Source organism: Coenobita brevimanus, chromosome 42, assembly GCF_032717465.1.
Source record: "Coenobita brevimanus isolate Jiangsu-jjx chromosome 42, ASM3271746v2, whole genome shotgun sequence".
Lineage (NCBI taxonomy): Eukaryota > Metazoa > Arthropoda > Malacostraca > Decapoda > Coenobitidae > Coenobita > Coenobita brevimanus.
In genome coordinates this window covers 3371908-3392500 of record NC_136995.1, presented here as the reverse complement: position 1 = coordinate 3392500, position 20593 = coordinate 3371908, and the positions used below count along the sequence as shown (strand labels likewise).

Below are 20593 nucleotides of genomic sequence, written 5' to 3'. Positions count from 1 at the left end.
GAGTATAATCGTTTGCAACCTAAATAAAATCGTCTAAGTTTAATGAAATCGACTATGCAAAATAAAATCGTGTAGTTTAAATAAAATCGTCTGTAAGCTGAATAAAATCGTAAGCAAAATAAATCTGACGGCTAAATAAAATCGCCTAAGCTGAATAAAATCGTCTGTGTGCTAAAGAAAATCATGTAAGCTGAATAAAATAGTAAGCTAAATAAAAATCGTCTGTCGACTAAATAGAATCGCCTAAGCTTAATAAAATCGTCTGTAAGCTGAATAAAATCGTAAGCTAAATAAAAACGTCTGAGCCGAGTAAAATCGTCTAAGGTTAAATTCGTTTGGAAGCTAAAGAAAATCGTCCTTAAGGTGAATAAAATCGTCTGGAAGGCCTGGAAGCTAAATAAAAACGTCAGAGCTAAATAAAATCGTCCGTAGGTTACAAAATCGTCTGATCGTTGGACTTGAAGTGGTTGATATCAGTCTAGCGCGCGTGATCGTAAAATGGAGGAACGTAAAGCGAGAGTTGCGATATTCCTAAGATCAGTTGAGATTAGAGAGAAGCTGAGATTAGTGAAGTTGAAATTTGCGAGAATTTGAGATTAGCGAAAAGTTGGGTTGAGATTAGCGTAAAATTGAGGTGAAATAGCGATAAGTTGAGATTAACGAAGAATTGAGATGAGATTAGCGAGAAGTTGTGATTAGATGAGCAAAAAGTTGGGTTGAGATTAGCGAACAGTTGAGTTGAGATTAGCGAAAAATTGAGTTGTTTTGCGCAAAGTTGAGATTAGCAGAAGGTTGAGATTTGATTAGCGAAAAGTTGATTTGGGATTAACGAAGAATTGAGTTGGGATTGGCGAAGAATTGAGTTGGGATTAGCGAGCAATTGAGTTGGGATTAGTGAAGAATTGAGCTGGGATTAGCGAAGAATTGAGCTGGGATTAGTGAAAAATTGAGCTGGGATTAACGAAAAATTGAGTTGGGATTAGCGAAGAACTGAGCTGGGATTAGCGAAAAATTAAGCTGGGATTAGCGAGAAAATAAGCTGGGATTAGTGAAGAATTGATTTGGGATTAGCGAAGAACTGAGTTGGGATTAGCGAAAAATTGAGTTGAGATTAGCGAAGAATTGAGTTGAGAATACGAAAAATTGAGTTGTTTAGCGTAAAGTTGAGTCGAGATTAGCGAGAAGTTGAGTTGAGATTAGCGAAGACTTAAGTTGAGATTAACGAGGAGTTGAGTTGAGATTAGCAAAATATTGAGATTAGCGAACAGTCTTCTAAAGAATGAGATCAGCGTTTTCATCTGTCGCGTAAGTTGAGATTAGCGAAGTGTCAGATGGAGAATGCGAGATTAGTTGGATATGCCCCAAATGATCAAACGAGATTAGCGGAAAGTCTTCTAAAGAATGTGAGATTAATATATTCATTTATCGCGTAGGTTGAGATTAGTGAAGTGTCTTATGGAGAATGTGAGATTAGTTGTCTATCTGTCTATCTATCGCCAAACGCCTTAATCCCGTAAGGGGTGGCCTCAAACAAATCGCCTCCATGTCACCCTGTCCCACGCCATTCCACTGCCCTCCTCCCAGCTCACACCCCCCTCTTTCATATACCTCTCCACTCCATCCCTCCATCTCATCCTTGGCCTCTTCCTCCCTCTCACCCCCTCCACCTCACTCCCATACACTCTTCTCGTCAGTCTCTCACACTCCATCCTCGTCACATGACCATTAGTTATATTTGTCCTAAATTATGAAGTAAGGTGAGATTAGCGAAAAGTATTACGGGTAGTGTGAGATTAATTTTAGCTCATTTTGTCTCCTGAATTAACGAGTAGGGTGAGATTAGCGATGAGTTAAAAAAGTGAAATTAACTTATAGCGGTCCTGTCCTAACTTATCAAGATGAGATTAGTGAAGAGGCGTACGAAAAATTTGAGATCAGTGTTTTAAATTTTCATACAAGCTGAGATTAGCAAAGAGTTTTATAAAGTGAGATTAGTTGCACTGTATCCTAAATTTTCAGTTGAGACTAGTGAAGAGTTAGTGAAGAATTTGAGCATAATTTTAGCTGTAATGCCTCCTAAATTATCGAGTAGGTTGAGATTAGCAAAGTGTCGTATAAAGAATGTGAGATTAGGCAAATTTATAAGGTATGTGAGATTAGCAAAATGTGTATGGAACGTGAGATTAGCCATAAATCGCATAAAGAATGTGAGATTAGCAAAATATCGTATAAGGAACGTGAGATTAGCAAAATTTATAAAGAATGTGAGATTAGCCGAATATCGTATAAGGAATGTGAGATTAGCCAATTATCTTATAAGGAACGTGAGATTAGCAAAATTTATAAAGAATGTGAGATAAGCCAAGATTCGTATAAAGAATGAGATTAGCATAATGTCGTATAAGGAGCGTGAGATTAGCAAAATATCGTATAAGGAATGTGAGATTAGCTATAAGATGCCCTAAATTATTAAGTAAGTTGAGATTAGTGGTAAGTTTTACGAAGAATGTGAGCTTAAGATTGCGATTAGCGGAGAGTTTTATAACAAATTATTATTATTATTATTATTATTTAACCCAAAATTCTGTAGCGTCGTTGATATTTTTGGAGATAACTCGCAGGTTAGTAAAGAGACAGATGAAGTAGTATGCAGTTGTTTTTTATATAATTCTGAGAGATCCTTCAGTGGCATAACGTAAGGAGATAGTGAAGGGTCCTTTGGGGAGTGTGTGATGTATTTTATTCTATACCCTCTTTACTCTAACTTGGCCTAAAACTCCCAGCTCTTCACCTGGAGCACTGAGTTGTAACAATAGATTAACTGTAGGTGCTGATCCTAGTCACGAAAAAGTGATATGAAAAGGATGTAGAGCCGCAGTATTGTCTTATTTTGTCTCTGGGGTATGTGAAATGAGCTGCGAGGGGACAGAAATCTGGGCCAAGTTATGGTAAAAGGAGTATAGCTGTGCCTTTCCTCAACTTAAGGGCTGGCGAAGAATTGTATTTGCAAGATTAACCCTACGTAGTCGTGACGTCCAAAAATGTGTCAGTATAAGGGATTGTGAAGTGTCAGGAAGAAGTCGAGGAAAAATGCAGAATAACGACGTAATGGTTTAACAAAGTGCCCTGTGAAGATTTTTATTTCTTATTATTTTTTAATGCAAGGAAGAAGTAACCAAAGGCCCAAAACCAGCAAGTTTGTTACCTCCAAGAAAACAAAAAACAAAAACAAGATAACAGAGAGCCAAATTCAAGGTACATTCATTTCGAGATGATGATGATATGTTTTCGAAGCTGTCTATAAAAGTGAATTTAAAAAATATATAGTATTAGCAAAATAACCTTTAAATTTGTTATAAAAAGTATTCTTGCCGTTTTCTGCCCTAAAATAAATTACCCTTTGCGTAAACGAAATTTGTATTGAAGAAAAGGCGGAGATGAACTTTTAGCTGAGATTAAAAAAAAAAAAAAAAAAAAAGGTGTCATCTGGTGTAAATCTTAAAGGAAGGGTTAGCTGAGAGTGTCGTAAAGAAGCTGAGATTTAACTTGTAGCTTTGATATGTCCTAAATCGACATTATTATTATTATTATTATTATTACTACTACTACTACTACTACTACTACTACTACTTCTACTATTTTCTTTATTTACTTACTTATTATTTTACCTGTGAAGTGTCTGAATATAGTGTGATGATACTGATGTAATTGTAGGTAACATTTCTAGCGCTATTTTGCCCGCCTGACGATTTCTACCCGCTATATCATTTTATTTTCTTCCACCGAACGATTTTTGACTGATATATCATTCCATGTAATATTAGTATACTATTTAATTCATTAGGTTACTTATTTAATTATTTATCTTTATTTTATTTGTTCCGTGTACTTTAGTGTAACTTGATGTGTCCTAAAGTATATCAACTGAAGGCTTCGCGGAGAGTACTGTGAGGAAGCAGAGTTCATTCATTCATTCATTTTTTTTATTTATTTATTGGACTGAATGATTAAGAGGAAGTCGAGGTTATTATTCATTTTATTTATTTGTAGCGCGTCCTAAAACTTATTACAGGAAAGGTTAGCGGTGACTACTGTAAAAAAGCTCATTTTAGTTCTCGTATTTGTAGTCTGTAAAGGTAGGCAGAGGCTCGTACACCCGGCAGTTAGGGAAGCTTCTGAACACCATTTCCATACCGATTTATTTTTGGATACGGCTGGGTAATTTGATTTAGTACGTTATTTGTGAAGAGTGTGGTGATATTAGAATGATTTAAGTACGGTAACAGGGATGAGGACGGCAAGGTGTAATAAAGCAAAATAAATCGCTAAGGAACAGGTGTTAGGGAGCTTCCTTTCAGACGAGAATTCGGGTCAAAAAGGGCCGTGAAGAGGCTGAGATTAACTTTTTGCAGCTGTGAACTTACGCTAAAATTGCTTAAAGTGGGCGAGAGCAAGATGGAAGTTTGTGATATTAACCTGTTTTGTTCCGAAATGTTTATGCGATTGGTGCCGGAGTGTGTGTGTGTGTGTGTGTGTGTGTGTGTGTGTGTGTGTGTGTGTGTGTGTGTGTGTGTTTTAACCTGCACTCGTTACTGTCATACAGGTTTTATTAGCGAAAAGTGAAGGGTGCCGCTAAGTACACGAAGTGGGTTATGTGGGGGAATGACTGTGTGTGTGATATGCTTTCCTCTCATTGTAGGTTTTGTTAGTGAAAAGCAAAGAGTGGTGTGAACTACAAAAAGTGGACTATGTGAGAGAGTGACTGTGTGAAATGCGGTGTTATGTCGATGTTGGCTTTATTATACATTTTTCTAAAACTCTAACTTTGCCTAATATTGCCATCTTCCCATCTTGAATGGTGAGCTGTAACAACAGAATAACACTAGAATATAATGCAGTTCACGAAGAAATGCTGTGGAAAGGATGTAAAACTGTACTATTATTATTATTATTTTTGTTTAACTTCCCATATCTCTGTCGGAAGTATTCTTGTTTTTGTCAGTATTATTATTATTCTAGGAAAGATCTAAGTTGCTGCCATTGGTATACCGTTTGAACTACAGCCTTCATTCTTTATTATATTATAGTACTGTTAGGCCGCTTCATCTGACCAAATATCCTGAAACCGACTACCGAAACTGGGGATATGATACCAAACAAAAAGTGGCCCTAAAGCTCAAGAACCACTCAAGTTAGAGGGTTGAAATTTTTATGGCATATTCCTGGAACATGACCAGAAAGCAGTGCGTAATATATTCCAGATCGGATCATTATTCTCTGAGATCGCCTGGAGTAAAAAATTTGGGACTTTTGAGGATATTCCGGATGTCACCCACTTTTCCTTCAAAGACTAAAGCCAGAGCCACCAACGTTGGTGGACTTACAGACTGTGATGACCTAAGGTGACATGCACAGGATCAGTGACCTTGACCTCAAGTTCCCTTTATAGCTCGGCTTCTAGTAGGCAATGGCTGTGGGAAGTTTTTCTTTATAAACATTGTCCTTGGGCAATTTTACGGTGTTATTATTATTATTATTATTATTATTATTATTATATTTATTGCCACTGAGCTACAGTATGTGGGAGAATAATTGTGAAGTGCCTTGTGTGTAAACCCCCCTAATGCGATGATCTCTCCAGTTTTATTTTTGCTGCCTTCAGACGATATTATTAATCTTGGGAAATCCCTCATATTGAAGGAAGTTTATGACGGCCACAGCTAACCTCCCCGCTTTGAAGAGTTTCTCTCAAGCTGAATAAAATCGTCTCGCAAGGGTAGAATAATTTAACCGTCCCAGTTCTAAGTCTCAGAAGCTGAATAAAATCGTCTCGGAAGAATGAAATAAGCTAACCCCTCCAGTTCGAAAAAGTCTCTCCTGAGCTGAATAAAATCGCCTAGGGTAGCAAGAATAAACTAGGCAAACCCCTCGAGTCTGTAAAGTACCGTATATTCAAGCTGAAAGAAATCGTTTGTAAATAATAAACTAACTCGTCCAGCCCGCAAAAGTCTCTTCCAGACAATAAAATCGTCCAGCGGACTAACCCCCATAGTCCATAAAAGTAAATCGTCTCGCAGGCTAACCCCTCCAGTCCGTAAAAGTCTCTCAGTCTGAATAAAATCGTCTTACTTATACTTAGTGCAAAAAATGGTATACAGAACGGGTGTGAGTCCCAGGGAAATGTGCCGGATTGGAGAGAGAGAGAGAGAGAGAGATTAGGATTAATTTTGAGTAATAAATGCTTAACGTGAGAGAGAGAGAGAGTTTAGGATCAGTTTTGAATAATAAATGCTTAACGTGAGAGAGAGAGAGAATTTTAGGATTAATTTTGAGTAATAAATACTTAACGTGGGTCCAATTCTTAACCTTAATAGCTAAAGATTGATGACGCGAAAATGATCTTCCTTATATATTTTTTTATTTCACCCTAAAGAGCTAAAATTACTGATGACCTTATGGGCGAAAATGATCTCACTTCTGCCCACAAGAGCTAGAATTACTGGTGGCCTTGGCGAAAATAACCTTCCTCATGTTCCACCCAAAAGAACTAAAATTACTGGTGACTTTAGGTGCGAGAATGGCCATGTTTTCACCCATACAGTCGCTGAAATTACTTATGACTCTAAAGGCGATAGTCTCCCTTATGTTTCACCCAAAAGAACTAAAATTACTGTTGAATTTAGGGGCGAGAATGGCCGTGTTTTCACCCATACAGTTGCTAAAATTACTTATGACTTTAGGGGCGATAGTCTCCCTCACGTTTCACCCCACAAACCAAGTTACTGATAACCTTATTGGCGAAAATGATGTCTCACCCTGAAGCTGACTAAAATTATTGGTAACCTTATGGACGAAACTGATCTGCCAGGAGAGGTCTAATTACTGATGACCTTATGGCGAAAATAATTGCAAGAAGAACTAATTACAGGTGGACATACGGACGAAAATTATCTCCCTCACCTTTCAAAAAAAAAAAAAAATAAATAAATCGACCGATGGCCCTATGGACGAAGTTGATTTTTAACTTGTACCCCGAAGGTCACTAAAATTACTGATGACCTTGCGGGCGAAAATGATATGTTTCACGTTTCGCCCCAAAGAGCTAAATTTACTGATGTGCTTATGTGCGAAAATGGTCTCCCAGAAGAGCTAAAATTACTGATAACATGGCGAGAATTATCCCACGTACGTTTTACCCACAGGTCATCAGTAATTATATCTCTCTAACAGGTGAGAGTTGGGTTTACATTAGTGTAGGTTTTTGACTAAAAATTAGCCCGATAATAACCTCATGAAACTTGGTACATGCTTCACGGAACACTGTGTAGATTATCATAAGCCTCTTTTTCTATGTACTTTTATTCCTCTAACTTGGCCAAAGATTCCCATCTCTCCATCTTGAATGCTTAGTTGTAAGAATAGATTGATAGTAGATTATGTGGTGGGGCTGGAGCTAGCTCTATAGTTAGGGTAGAGAAGTGGTCGGAGGAAGATCAGGGAGCTGTTTCCTCTCCTGACACCGAGAGGACTCTCCCTCCGTGCTAAAGAATCTAGTGTGCGGGGTGTGTTACGAGTGTAATGCTGTATGGTAATGACACCTGGACTGTAAAGGAAGAGGATATTCGTGGGCTCAAACGTACGGAAATGACAGTGATTAGATGTAGTGTGTCCTTGAATGCGAGGCCTGGGCGGGGCTGGGTTTACTATTAAAGAGCTGAGAGGAAGGATGGGGCTGGAGTGTGTTGGTGCTGTGATGAGAAGGGGCAGATTGAGATGGTTTGGGCATGTGGAGAGGATGGAGGATGACAGTTGGGTGCGGAAAGTGAAAAGCGTGAACGTGTGGGGTAGGGTTGCGAGAGGCAGACCATGAAGGACTTAGGACGAGGTCTTAGACTGTGACCTCAGAGCTAAGACAGTGTCTTAGACTGTGACCTCAGAGCTAAGACAATGTCTTAGACTGTGACCTCAGAGCTAAGACAATGTCTTAGACTGTGACCTCAAGGCTAAGGTATTGAATAGGGATGCTGCCAGAGATCGAGCAGCATGGATAGCCGCCATTAGGTGATGAAGGTCAGTGTATGCAAGCATGTTGGACCCTTTATGAGCGATACATTACGATCACAGTAGGCTAAGTGCTATGGAAAGTTTGTAGAGCGGTAGGATTGTCTTTTTTTGCCGCAGAGCTACGTAAAATAGCTGTGAAAGGGGGAAAATCTGGCTCAAGTTTAAGTAAAAGCGTAGGGAAGGGCGCCTCTAAGCTCAGTAAAGTTGTCTGGGTGTAGGAGAGAGGGTCAGGAAGGGGTGAGAATAAGGTAGAAAATGGGAAAAATAAGTGATAGTGCTGTGGTAGAGAGAAGGAAAAAAATGGAAGAAATAAGTGATAGTGCTGTGTTAGAGAGAGAGAAGCGTAATCGTCCTGGGGGTGCTAAATGTATGCTGTTATTAAATCGTTCAGTCGCACATCTATACATTATTCCCTCTCCAGACGATTTTATTCAGCTCAGACCGTGTAATCCTGTCATCAGACGATTTTATTCAGTTGAGACCGTGTAATCCTCTCATCAGACGATTTTATTCAGCTCAGACCGTGTAATCCTATCATCAGACGATGTTATTAAGCTAAGGAGACTATATTCCTATCACTGTTTCATTCACCTTAAGAGAGACCTTATATTATTCCCTAACTAGACGATTTTATTCAGCTTAAGAGAGCCTATATTTACTACCACCAGACGATTATATTAAGCATATACGAGCGTGTATGCCCTCTATCACCAGACGATTTTATTTAGCCAAGGAGACCAGATATTCACTATCACCAGACGATTTTATTTAGCCAAGGAGACCTAATATTCACTCTATCACCAGACGATTTTATTCAGTTTAGGAGAGCTCATATTTTCTCTATAACCAGACGATTTTATTCAACTGAGAGACGTACCGGTAATATTCGAGCAGGAAATATGTTCATACTATTGCAGTTCGATGTTATTTTTGATGCGGCCAGACGATTTTCTTAAGCTTAGGAGTAAAGGGGTTGGGAAGATGCCATTCATGTCTGCGATTTACTGTTGCCAACGCCAGACGATTTTGTTATTACCACTGCCAAGATTTCATTCAGACTTCCTAAAGAATCTCTCAAGTTTGCCGCCTCTAGACGGTTTTATTCTTTGCACGGCCAGGCTTGAACGCTTGTTACCACCAGACGATTGTATTCTGGCTACAACAAGGACGATTTTGTTTTTCTGGCAGATGATTTTATTCTCCACCGTTTTAAGGGTTTTATTGCCACCGCCAGACGATTTTTTCTGTATCCCGAGATTATTTAATGCCTGTTACAACCTGAGAGAGGGGTGTGTGAATTGGGAGCAGGGCAGTGAAATGGCGGAGGACAGGGTGACGTGGAGGCGATATGTTTGTGGCCACCCGGTATAAGGGATTAAGGCGTCTGGCATTAGATAGATAGACAACCTGACGATTTTATTCTTGCCACCGCCAGACGATTTTATTCTTGCCACCGCCAGACGATTTTATTCTTGCCACCGCCAGACGATTTTATTCGTCACCGCCAGACGATTTTATTCATGCCACCGCCAGACTATTTTAGTCACTGCAGTCTATTTTTCATGCCACCGCCAGACGATTGTATTTATGCCACCGCCAGACGATTTTATTCAAGTCACCGCCAGACGATTTTTTTTTTTGTCATACGATTTTTTTCATGTATCAGCTACCGCCAGACGATTTTGTTGTAGCATCTTTTCCTGAGCGACTTTGGACACTTACGCCTATGCACTCTCTTGTAGAGGGTATTGAGGTGTAGAGGATGTTGAGGGGTAGTGTGAAGAATAAATCGCTAAGGAAGAAGTGTTACGAAAAATCTAAGATCGCTCAGAATTGACTCCAGAATTTTATAGAGAATGGGATTAATATTCACAGTGATACAGCAAGCGACGTACGAGATGTAGAGTTACGGACATAAATAACTGTCTATCTATCTATCTATCTATAGCCCGACGCCCTAATCCCGCAGAGGGTGGCCGCGGACAAAACGCCTCCAAGTCGCTCTGTCACCCACCATTTGACTGCCCTCCCCGCAACTCACTCCCCCTTCCCTCATATACCTCTTTACTCCATCCCTTCACCTCATCCTCGGTCTCCCCCTTCCTCTCCCTCCCTCCACGTCACCTACATACACCCTCCTAGTCAGTCTTTCATTCTCCATTCTCTCCACATGTCCAAACCACCTCAGTTTACTTCTCCATTTTCTCAGTCACAATCACATCCATCCCACAACGTTCTTTCACATAAATAACGATCCACCCTATTGCGGTAAATGACGGGAGCGAGCATTAACATACGGAACTCGTTATTGCGGCCCTCGAAATCCAGCGATCTTAGCGGAATATTGTGTAGGTTTCTCAGTTATTCGAGTAATAACTGGTTGATAAAACTGTCCGTCATTGCACAAAACTTGGAATATTATGCTAAAAAATAGGAAAAGACATAGAAAGAAAGAAAAAAGAAAGCGATGGTATTTGGAGCTCAGTATTGCCATCTTCGAAATCTAATTGACTTTGTAGAATATTATAGAAAAGTTTCGTGATGATTCGGCTTATTACGGTAAAGAAGGAGGCTGAGCGATGGCATTTGGAACGCAGTATTACATCTTCGAAATCTAATAGACGTTGTAGAATATTATAGAAAAGTTTCATGATGTTTCGGCTATAAAATTACTAGACTTGGAATACTGTGCTTCATATTTTCAGTCCATTTACGTGTTTTGTGTTTTCTTCTTGGTTACTCTTTGCAGTTTTCTTCACCTCAGGATTGACTTAACAATGATAGGGGTTAAAGTAGTCCATCAGTTTATTCTCAATTTTTTTTTTTTATTAATTTTTACTCCTCTTTATTATTTCCATTTTACCCCTCCCCCCCTTTTTTTGTTTTTTTACTCATTTTTCACTCTACTCTTTTTTTTTACTTTTACTACTATCATTATTTACTCATTTTGCTCTTTTTACTCATTTTTTTTACCCTACCGTTTTTCCCGTCATTATTTCTTTATCATTTACTCATTTTTTTCTCGTGATATTTTTACCATTTGTCATTATTCCTGTATTATTATTTACTCAGTTTTACTCTCATTTTTACTCCTGATTTTTTACGCAGTCATTTTTGCTGTTAGTTTTACTCTTCCATTTTTTTTTTTACTCATTTTTGGTTTATGATAATTTTACTCTTTAATTCTAAATATAATTTTTAACAGTAATTTTTTCTGTATCGTTTTCACTCTAGCCTAGGACTTCCCAAATTGCATGAGTTAGAGTAATCAGTCATTTTTACACCTCTTTTAAAACTATTTTTTACTCCCGCCTGGCCAAAAATTACCCTCTCTCCATCTTGAATATTGTGTTGTAGCAAGAGATTAACGGTAGAATATGATGCAAGTCTGCTAGTCATGAAGATGTGCTGTTGAAGAGGAACAAGGCGCGTATTCTTGTCGGTTAAGGAAGTTCGCTAACACCACCTTGTCAGCGATTTATTTTTGGATGTGGTTGATTAATATCGTTTTGTACGAAAATTTTGCAAAGTATGGCGATACTGGAAAGATTAATGTAACACCGAAGAGGACAGTAGGGTGTAATAAGCACAATAAATCGCTTAGGAGTAGTGTTACGGAGCTTCCTCACAGTATTGTCTCATTGTGCCACTGAACTACGTGTAAAAAGCTGCTAAAGGACAAAAATCTGGAACAAGTTAAGTTAAAAGCTTTAGTGAATTGACCTTACCTTGGCCTACATTTTTTTTTATCTATTTGCAGCTTATTTCACGTAGCTCAATGGCACTGAATATTGTGACTACATCCTTTCCTTAGCACTTCCTCGTGACTTGCATTATGTTATATCGTTAATCTCTTGCTATGACCCAGTATTCAAGATGGAGCGGTGGTGATTTTAGGCTGTTATCGTCAGACTGGTATAAGAGCGCTCTAAATTGAATGAAATGGTCTGGTAGTAGCTAGAATAGGCAAGAATGGATAAATACGTAATGTGTAAAGGCAAGCGCCGGATCATGGTTTGGGTAGTAGGCATCGAGTGTTATTTATTATTATTTATTATTAAAACTTCCTTGTGGGAGGTATTATTATTCTTGTCATTATTATTATTATTGTTACTTATTTTAAAATTGCGCCATTTCAAAGTCCATTTGGCCTAGAACCTTCAAACGTGGTCAACATAATCGGCCAGCTGTCCACATCTTTTGTCCAAATATGGTGGCAGTCCATCAGCCAGATCTCTGGATATTATCCGGAACACAGAAAAATGAGTCTGCCACGCTATCTCAAGACCCGCTTAACCTGGCAAGCTGAAATTTTACTACAATGTAGCTTTAAGGCGGACACACTGCGGAAAGGAGTACTGTATTATTCAAATAGCTTGATTATTCTCTTGAGATCGTCTGGGGTCAAAAATTGGGACTTTACCGGATATTTTGGATGTCACCTGATTTTCCATGAAAGAGTGAAGTTAGAAGAATCACGAAACTTGGTGGACTTACAGACTGTGATAACCTAAAGTGACATGCACAAGATGGCTTACCCTGACCTTGAGGTCAAGGTCACATGCTTTAAGGCGGCCTCCTTGCGGAAAGGTGTGGTTCCAATTAGTTGATTATTCTCTGAGATTACCTGGGAGAAAAATCTGGGACTATTCCGGGCATTCCGAATGTCATCTAATTTTCCATGAAGGATTAAAGCTAGAGTCACCAAGCTTGGTGGACGTACAGGCTGTCATGACCTAAGGCGGCATGTACAAGATCAGTGACCTTGATCTTAAGATTCCTTTATAACTGGGCTTGTGGTGGTGCTGTAGGGCTAGGCAGTGGCCATGGGAAGTTTTTATCAAAATTGTCCTTGGATAGTTTTACGGTGTTCCAATTATTATTATTGGTGGTTGGTGGGGGCGCTCACCATCCACTCACTCGATGTAGTGCTGCTTACGGTGTCTGCCTTTTCCTGTCTTCCATCCTTCATTCTTTTCTCGTCTTTCTGCCTGCGGGTGACTTTACACTCCCTCCTCTGTCTTTCTTTCCTTCACTCTTTCCTCTTCCTTCTGCCTATGGGTGACTCTACACTGAGTGACAAGCCAAATGGTTTCTTGTACACCAGGAAACATTTACTACGCTGGGTGGCAACCATATAACCAAATTACGGCGCTTAGTGGTTTAGTGGGTAATTAAGGCGTTCCAGTCGGGTTGACCCTGTGTAGGTTTATATACAAGGGGTGGTTGGGGTTTATTGCTCACGTAATGCCGCTCAGGGATGAGTGAGGCTGGTCACTCATCGTCAATGTCAGGACCAACTTTCCTAGCCCGGGGCTCTTACGCTCCTCATGGGGCGGCGCGGCGTAGGATTCGATGATGGATGGATGGATTATTATTATTATTATTATTATTACTATTATTATTATTATTATTATTGTTATTATTATTATTATTATTACTATTATTATTATTATTATTATTATTATTATTATTATTGTTATTATTATTATTATTACTCTAGACAAGAACCTTGTTAAACCCCATCAGTACGACAGCTTTTGTGCTTTATTTTGGGTAACGCCAGACAATTTTGCACTGTGGTTGGACGATGTTATTTTGATCGCAGACTTATTTTGACCGACAGACGATCGTTTCCGACTAAGTTGTATTTTGACCACCGACAGTCGATTTTATTCTGATTACCGACAGTCGATTTTATTCTGATTACCGACAGTCGATTTTATTCTGATTACCGACAGTCGATTTTATTCTGATTACCGACAGTCGATTTTATTCTGATTACCGACAGTCGATTTTATTCTGATTACCGACAGTCGATTTTATTCTGATTACCGACAGACGATTTTATTCTGATTACCGACAGACGATTTTATTCTGATTACCGACAGTCGATTTTATTCTGATTACCGACAGACGATTTTATTCTGATTACCGACAGACGATTATATTCAGATTACCGACAGGCTATTTTATTTTAATTACCGCAGACGATTTTATTCTGATTACCGACAGGCTATTTTATTTTGGCCACCGACAGACGATTTTTTGAATACCGACATGATTTTATTTTGACCACCGACAGACGATTTTGTTTTGACCATCGACAGACGATTTTGTTTGCACCGCCGACAGACGATTTTATTTTGACCACCGACAAACGATTGTTTATTACCGACACGATTGTGTTTTAGTTACCGACAGACGATTCTATTTTGACCACCGACACGATTTTATTGGCTACCGAGAGACGATTTTATTGGCCACCCACAGGCGATTTTATTGACCCGACACTATTTTATTTTGACTACCGACAGACTTTTATTTTGACCACCGACACGATTTTATTGACCACAGACAGACGATTTTATATTAACCACCGACAGACGATTTTATTTTGACCATCGACAGACGATTTTATTTTGACCACCGACACAATTTCTTGACTGCCAGATCTTACCTGTAGTTTAACCCTAGCATATGGTGCTAGTCACGAAGAAGTGCATTGGAAACGAAGTAGAGCCATAGTATTGTTTTTCCTGCCACTGAGGTATGGAAAATAAGCTACAAAAGAACGATAATGCAAAGTTGTAACAGTAGATTAACACTAGAATATGATGCTAGTCACGAAGAAGTGCTGTGGAAATGTTGTATAGCCTTAGTATTAGCCTTTATTTAGTTTATTTCTTTATTTTTTATTTTATTTAGTTTTTCTTTTTTACCTTGAGCTATTTGGAATAAATTGCAATAGGACGAAAATATTTGCCGGGTTGAATTGAAAGGAGTAGAGTAGAGGACTGTGGGCGTACTTTTGCACATGCCGGTATCATAACATATAAGCTTAGATGTGTCGTAAAGTAATGCTAGAATATGATACTAGTCACGAAGAAGTGCTGTATTTAGATCTATAAACGTAGATATCATTTTTTAATACTAGAATATACTACTAGTCACGAAGAAGTGCTGTATCTAAATATGAAAGATGTGTCGTAAATTAATACTAGAATGTAATACTAGTCACGAAGAAGTGCTGTTTAAACCTATAAACGTAGATGTCATAAATTAATACTAGAATATGATGCTAATCACGAAGAAGTGCTGTATCTTTTTGCCAGGTTGAATTGAAAGGAGTACAGGACCGTCAGCGTACTTTTGCACATGCCTGTATCTTACCATATTAGCGTAGATGTGTCTTTAATTAGTACTGGAATGTTATACTAGTCACGAAGAAGTGCTTTATTTAAACCTATAAACGTAGATGTCAGGTTAATACTAGAATGTGATACTAGTCACGAAGAAGTGCTGTATTTAAATCTATAAACGTGAATATAAATTAATACGAATATGATGCTAGTCACGAAGAAGTGCTGTATCTAAATATAAACGTAAATGTCGTTAATTAATACTAGAATGTAATACTAGTCACGAAGAAGTGCTGTATTTAAATCTATAAACGTAAATATCATAAATTAATACTATAATATGATGCTAGTCACGAAGAAGTGCTGTATGTAAATATAAACGTAGATGTGTCGTAAATTAATACTAGAATGTAATACTAGTCACGAAGAAGTGCTGTATTGAAATATAAACGTAACTATCAAATTAATACTAGAATATGCTGCAAGTCACGAAGAAGTGCTGTGTTTAAACCTGTAAACGTAGATATCATAATTTAATACTAGAGTATGATACTAGTCACGAAGAAGTGCTGTATCAAAACATAACGTAGATGTGTCATATATGAATATCAGAATATGATACTAGTCACGAAGAAGTGCTATATCTAAACCTAAACGTAAATGTGTCAGTACGATGTTAGTCACGAAGAAGTGCTGTATCTAAAAATAACGTTGGTGTGTCATTAAAATCAGAATATGATACTAGTCACGAAGAAGTTCAATATCTAAACATAAACAGATGTGTCAGTACTAGAATATGATGCTAGTCACGAAGAAGTGCTGTATCTAAATATGAACGTAGATGTGTGTCAGAGTTGATGGAATATTACCCTGAGTGACGTAAAGAGGCGCAGGTAATTTCCCCATCGTGACTACCTTGGTATATTTTCACTACCTCAGACGATTTTGTGCTGCCTAGGAAAAGACTTGTGATGTGTGGGTTAATGGAGAGAGAGAGAGAGAGAGGGGGGGAAGAAGAAATGCTGAGTAGGAAAATGTTAGAGAGAGAGAAAGAGAGTAGAGAAAAGGTTGAGAGAGTGAGAGTAGAAAAATTTTTTGAGAGATGGAGGGGGAGAGACAGGGGGAAGAAAAAGAAAATTACAAAGCGCATCGTGATAGTGAGGTGGTTAATATATCGTACCTTAGACGCACCAGGATGCTTGTTGTAGGGAGACGATACTTGAAAATTATGTATTGTAATTTGGCAGAAGAACTACCATAATTTGACAGAGCGTACACTAAGAATACAACCCTAACCTAACGTATCACATTAACCTGACTCTCCGACAAACTAACCTGACCTGATACTAAGAAAAGAAACCTAACCAGACCTAACAAATTAATCGCAAACCTAACCAAGCCTAGACTTTCCCGGGTAAGCAAAACCGCCCAAGAAAAAAAAAAAAGTACACAACGAAAATTCGAAAGTAAATAGACTTTCTCGTATGGATGGAGTAAAGCTGGATGCAAATTTTCGAAGGTAGCAGGAATAAAATCATAAGTTAGTTTCTCTTAGTAAAGGAATAAAGATGAACATAGGAGGGCAGTATTAAAGATAAAAATAAATTCTTGACATGGCTGGTAATAAAACTGGATACAATAGTCCAATAAAGGAGTAATGTTGAATACAGAAGGGCAGTAGTAAAGATAAAATACTATCATTAGTGCTGGTAAGACAGGCCACTGGTAGGGAGAGTAAAGTAGGGACAATAAAATAAATTCCTGGCATTGGTGGTAATAAAGCTGGATAGAATAGGAAATGGTAGAAATAATAATATAATTCATGAAAGTGACGGGGTTATACTCGTTTCACTCTAATTTGACCCAAAATTGCCATCTTTCCATCTTGATTGCTGGGTTGTAAGAAGAGATTATCAGTAGAATATGATGCTAGTCACAAAGAAGTGTTGTGGAAAAGATATAGAGCCACAGGATTGTCTTACACCCTGACTGGCCTAAAATTATCATCTTCATCCTGATTGTTGAGTTGCAACGAGATTAACACTAGAATATGATGCTAGTCACGAAGAAGTTCTGTGGAAAGGATGTAGAGCCGTAGCATTGTCTTTTTCTGCCACTGAGCGTCGTGAAATAAGCTGCCAAAGGACGCTAATTTGAACCAAGTTAGAGTAAAAAGAGTATAGTTACAGTTATCGGGCGGTGGCGAGAATATAACAAGACGCTGTGAAGAAAATAAAAAATAAAAAAGTACAAAAATAAAAACTTGTGATGGTATAAAGCCGGATATGATTAGCCGACGGTAGTAATTAATGAAAATGTAAATACTTTCTCACAGGGAAGGGTAAAGTTGAATATATTAATCCGATGTAAGCAAGAGGCACTGATAAAAGAGTGGCAGCGAAGGGTTAAGGTTACCATAGTCTGTCGCTAGCAAGGATAAACTGAGACTTGCTTGGGTGGGGTTGAAATTGGATAAAAAGAAAAAAAATGAAAAAATGAAATAAAAAAGAAAAAAGAAATGTATGGTAGGGATTCCTCACCAGTAATAAAAAATAGAATGAAATAAAATTGATTGAAGGTATAAGTCAATCAAGAAAGTAACAAAATCATAGACAGTAATAAAAAATGGTATAATGAAGAATAAAAATAATGTAATAGTTTTGAAGGGATATCTCAATCAGAAGACAAGTTAAATACAGAAAAATTATTGAAGGGATAACTGTAGATTAATAAAGAGATAAAAAATCTGGTATTGAAGGGATAATTTTTTTTTGTATTGGAGAGATTTATTTTTTTAAGGATAACTTGATAATAGTAGATAAATAAAGAAATTTTTTTGAAGGGATAACTGTAGAATAAAAAAACAAAAAAATCTGTTATACAAGGGATAATTTTTTTTTTTTTTTTTTTTTTGGGGGGGGGGATTGAAGGGATACATATATATTTTTCCCCCCGGGTCAGACTTCACTTGACCTTTCCCCTCACACTCTCACTTTAACACGCCTTCCCTGACCTGACCTGACCTAACCCCACCTCACCTCACCTCACTTTAAGTTAGCCTTGAATACACTGTTGACCTGCGCCGTATATCTGCGTTAGGGGCTTCCTTAACACCTTCCCTCAGGTGACTTATTCTCCAGATGATTTTTATTAACCTAACCCTACCTCTCTTCGCCTCACCTCACTTTTTCCGGCCCCACACCACCCCCACCTCACCTTACCTCACCTCCACACCACCCCTCTCCTCTCCACCCAAATCCACCCCACCCCTCCTCACCCCACCCCACCCCACCCCACCCCACCCTAAGTTAACCTTGAGTACACCATTACCTGATATCCTTAGCCCTTTCCATTCAGTGACTTATTCTTCATTACGCTACCACTAGACGGTTTTATTCAGCTTGACCCAACCCACTTGTAAGGCTTTCTTAAGCCCTTCAGACCGGTGACATCATTTTTATTTCCTTCTGCAACCAGACGATTTTATTCAATTCAAGAAAGATGTGTAGTTGCCAGACGATTTTATTCAGCTGTAAGGAAGTAGATGTAGCCTTAGTTAACGCTTTGTCTCGAAGTATTATTGTATTTTAGTTTTGATACCACCAGACGATTTTATTATGGAAATCAATTGTGCAGCTTCCAGATGATTTTACTCAGCTTTGTAGGGGTTAATGAGAGCTTAGATGTAGCCTTAGCGAAAGTCTTGTCTCGTGAAGTATTTTTTTAATTTATGATACCACCAGACGGTTTTTATTAAGGAAGTACCTATTGTGTAGGTTCCAGACGATTTTTCTCAGCTCTGGAGGGGTTAATAAGGGATTAGATGTAGCCTTGGTGAAAGCTTTGAGTCTCATGAAGTATTTTTTTTTTTTTTTGTGATACTACCAGACGATTTTTATTAAGGAAGTACTTATTGTGTAACTTTCAGACGATTTTATTCAGCTTGAGGGATTATTTTTCACGAGGGATTACCTGCAGCCTTAACACCTTCAATCCTATACGTGTTTTATTTATTTATGTATTTAGGCTATTTTTCCTGCGACCAGACGATTTTTATTTAAGCTTGGAAAAAATCTCATGCTGAAGGGGTTAAGTCTATCAAACCCCCTAGAATTCGTTCATTTTTTTTATATTCGTCTTTTTCTAGATTAATTTCCCGTAGCTCAGTGGTAGAAGAAGACCATGCTACGGCTGTACATACTTCCCATAGCACTTCTTCGTGACTAGCACTATTCTAACGGTAATTTCGTTTTACGCTTAATATTTCCAGAAGCTCAGTGGTAGAATAAGACGATGCTACGGCTCTATATACGTCCCATAGCACTTCTTCGTGACTAGCATTATTCTAGCGTTAATTTCGTTTTACGCTTAATATTTCCAGAAGCTCAGTGGTTGAATAAGACCATACTACGGCTCTACATACTTCCCATAGCACTTCTTTGTGACTAGCACAATTCTAGCGTTAATCTCTTCTTAAAGTTCCTCATTGCAGGTGGAGAGGTGTCAGGTTTTACGTCTATAGTCCGTTTATTTTAACTTGGCCCTGATATTCGTCCTTTTACAACCTTTTACACGTACCTCCGTGGCAGAGAAAGACAATGCTACGGCTCTACCTCCTTTCCATAGCACTTCTTCGTGACTAGCACTATTGTAGCGTTGATCTCCTTTTACGCTTAATATTTCCGGAAGCTCAGTGGCAGAATAATACAATGCTACGGTTCTACATCTTCCCATAGCACTTCTTCGTGACAGGCACTATATTCTAGCGTTAATTGCTTCTCATAGTCGCAGTCAAGGTGGAGAGATGACAGTTGTACGCCTTTAGTCCTTTTATTTTAACTTGGTCCAGATTTTTGTCCTTTTGCAGCTTATTTCACATAGGTCCGTGGCGGAAGACAATGTTGCGGCTCTGATCCTTTCCATAGCACTTCTTCGTGACTAGCATCGTAGCGTATTCTAAGGTTAATCTATTGTTACAACCCTGCATTCAAGATGGAGAGATGTCAAGTTTAGGAAAGCATATCACGCCTTACTCGGCCGATGAAAGAAAGTGAGAAGAAGGAGTGAAATATTAGGACAGAGATGTATACTAAGCCTCTTTCAGCTTAGGAATATTAGCCGATGGAGGAAAGTGAGAAGCAGAACTGAAATATTAGGGCAGAGAAGCATACCAAGCCTCTGTCAGCTTAGGAATATTTGCCGGCAGAGGAAAGTGAGAAGTAGAAGTAAGTATAAGGGCAGAGAAGCATACCAAGCTCCTCTTATTTTCAGAATATTAGCCGACAGAGGGGTGTGAGAAGTAGAGGAGGTGAAGTATTAGGCAACGAATGATACCAGGCCTCTCTTATTAGGAATATTTGCCGCCAGAAGAAAGTGAGAAATAGAAA

General features: G+C 38.5%; 1 protein-coding gene across 1 annotated transcript in view; it reads left to right on the top strand.

Moving 5' to 3' along the window:
- Positions 1–20593, top strand: part of LOC145397668 (son of sevenless homolog 2-like) — a 214460-nt gene that overhangs the window by 116019 nt on the left and 77848 nt on the right. The window lies entirely within an intron of this gene.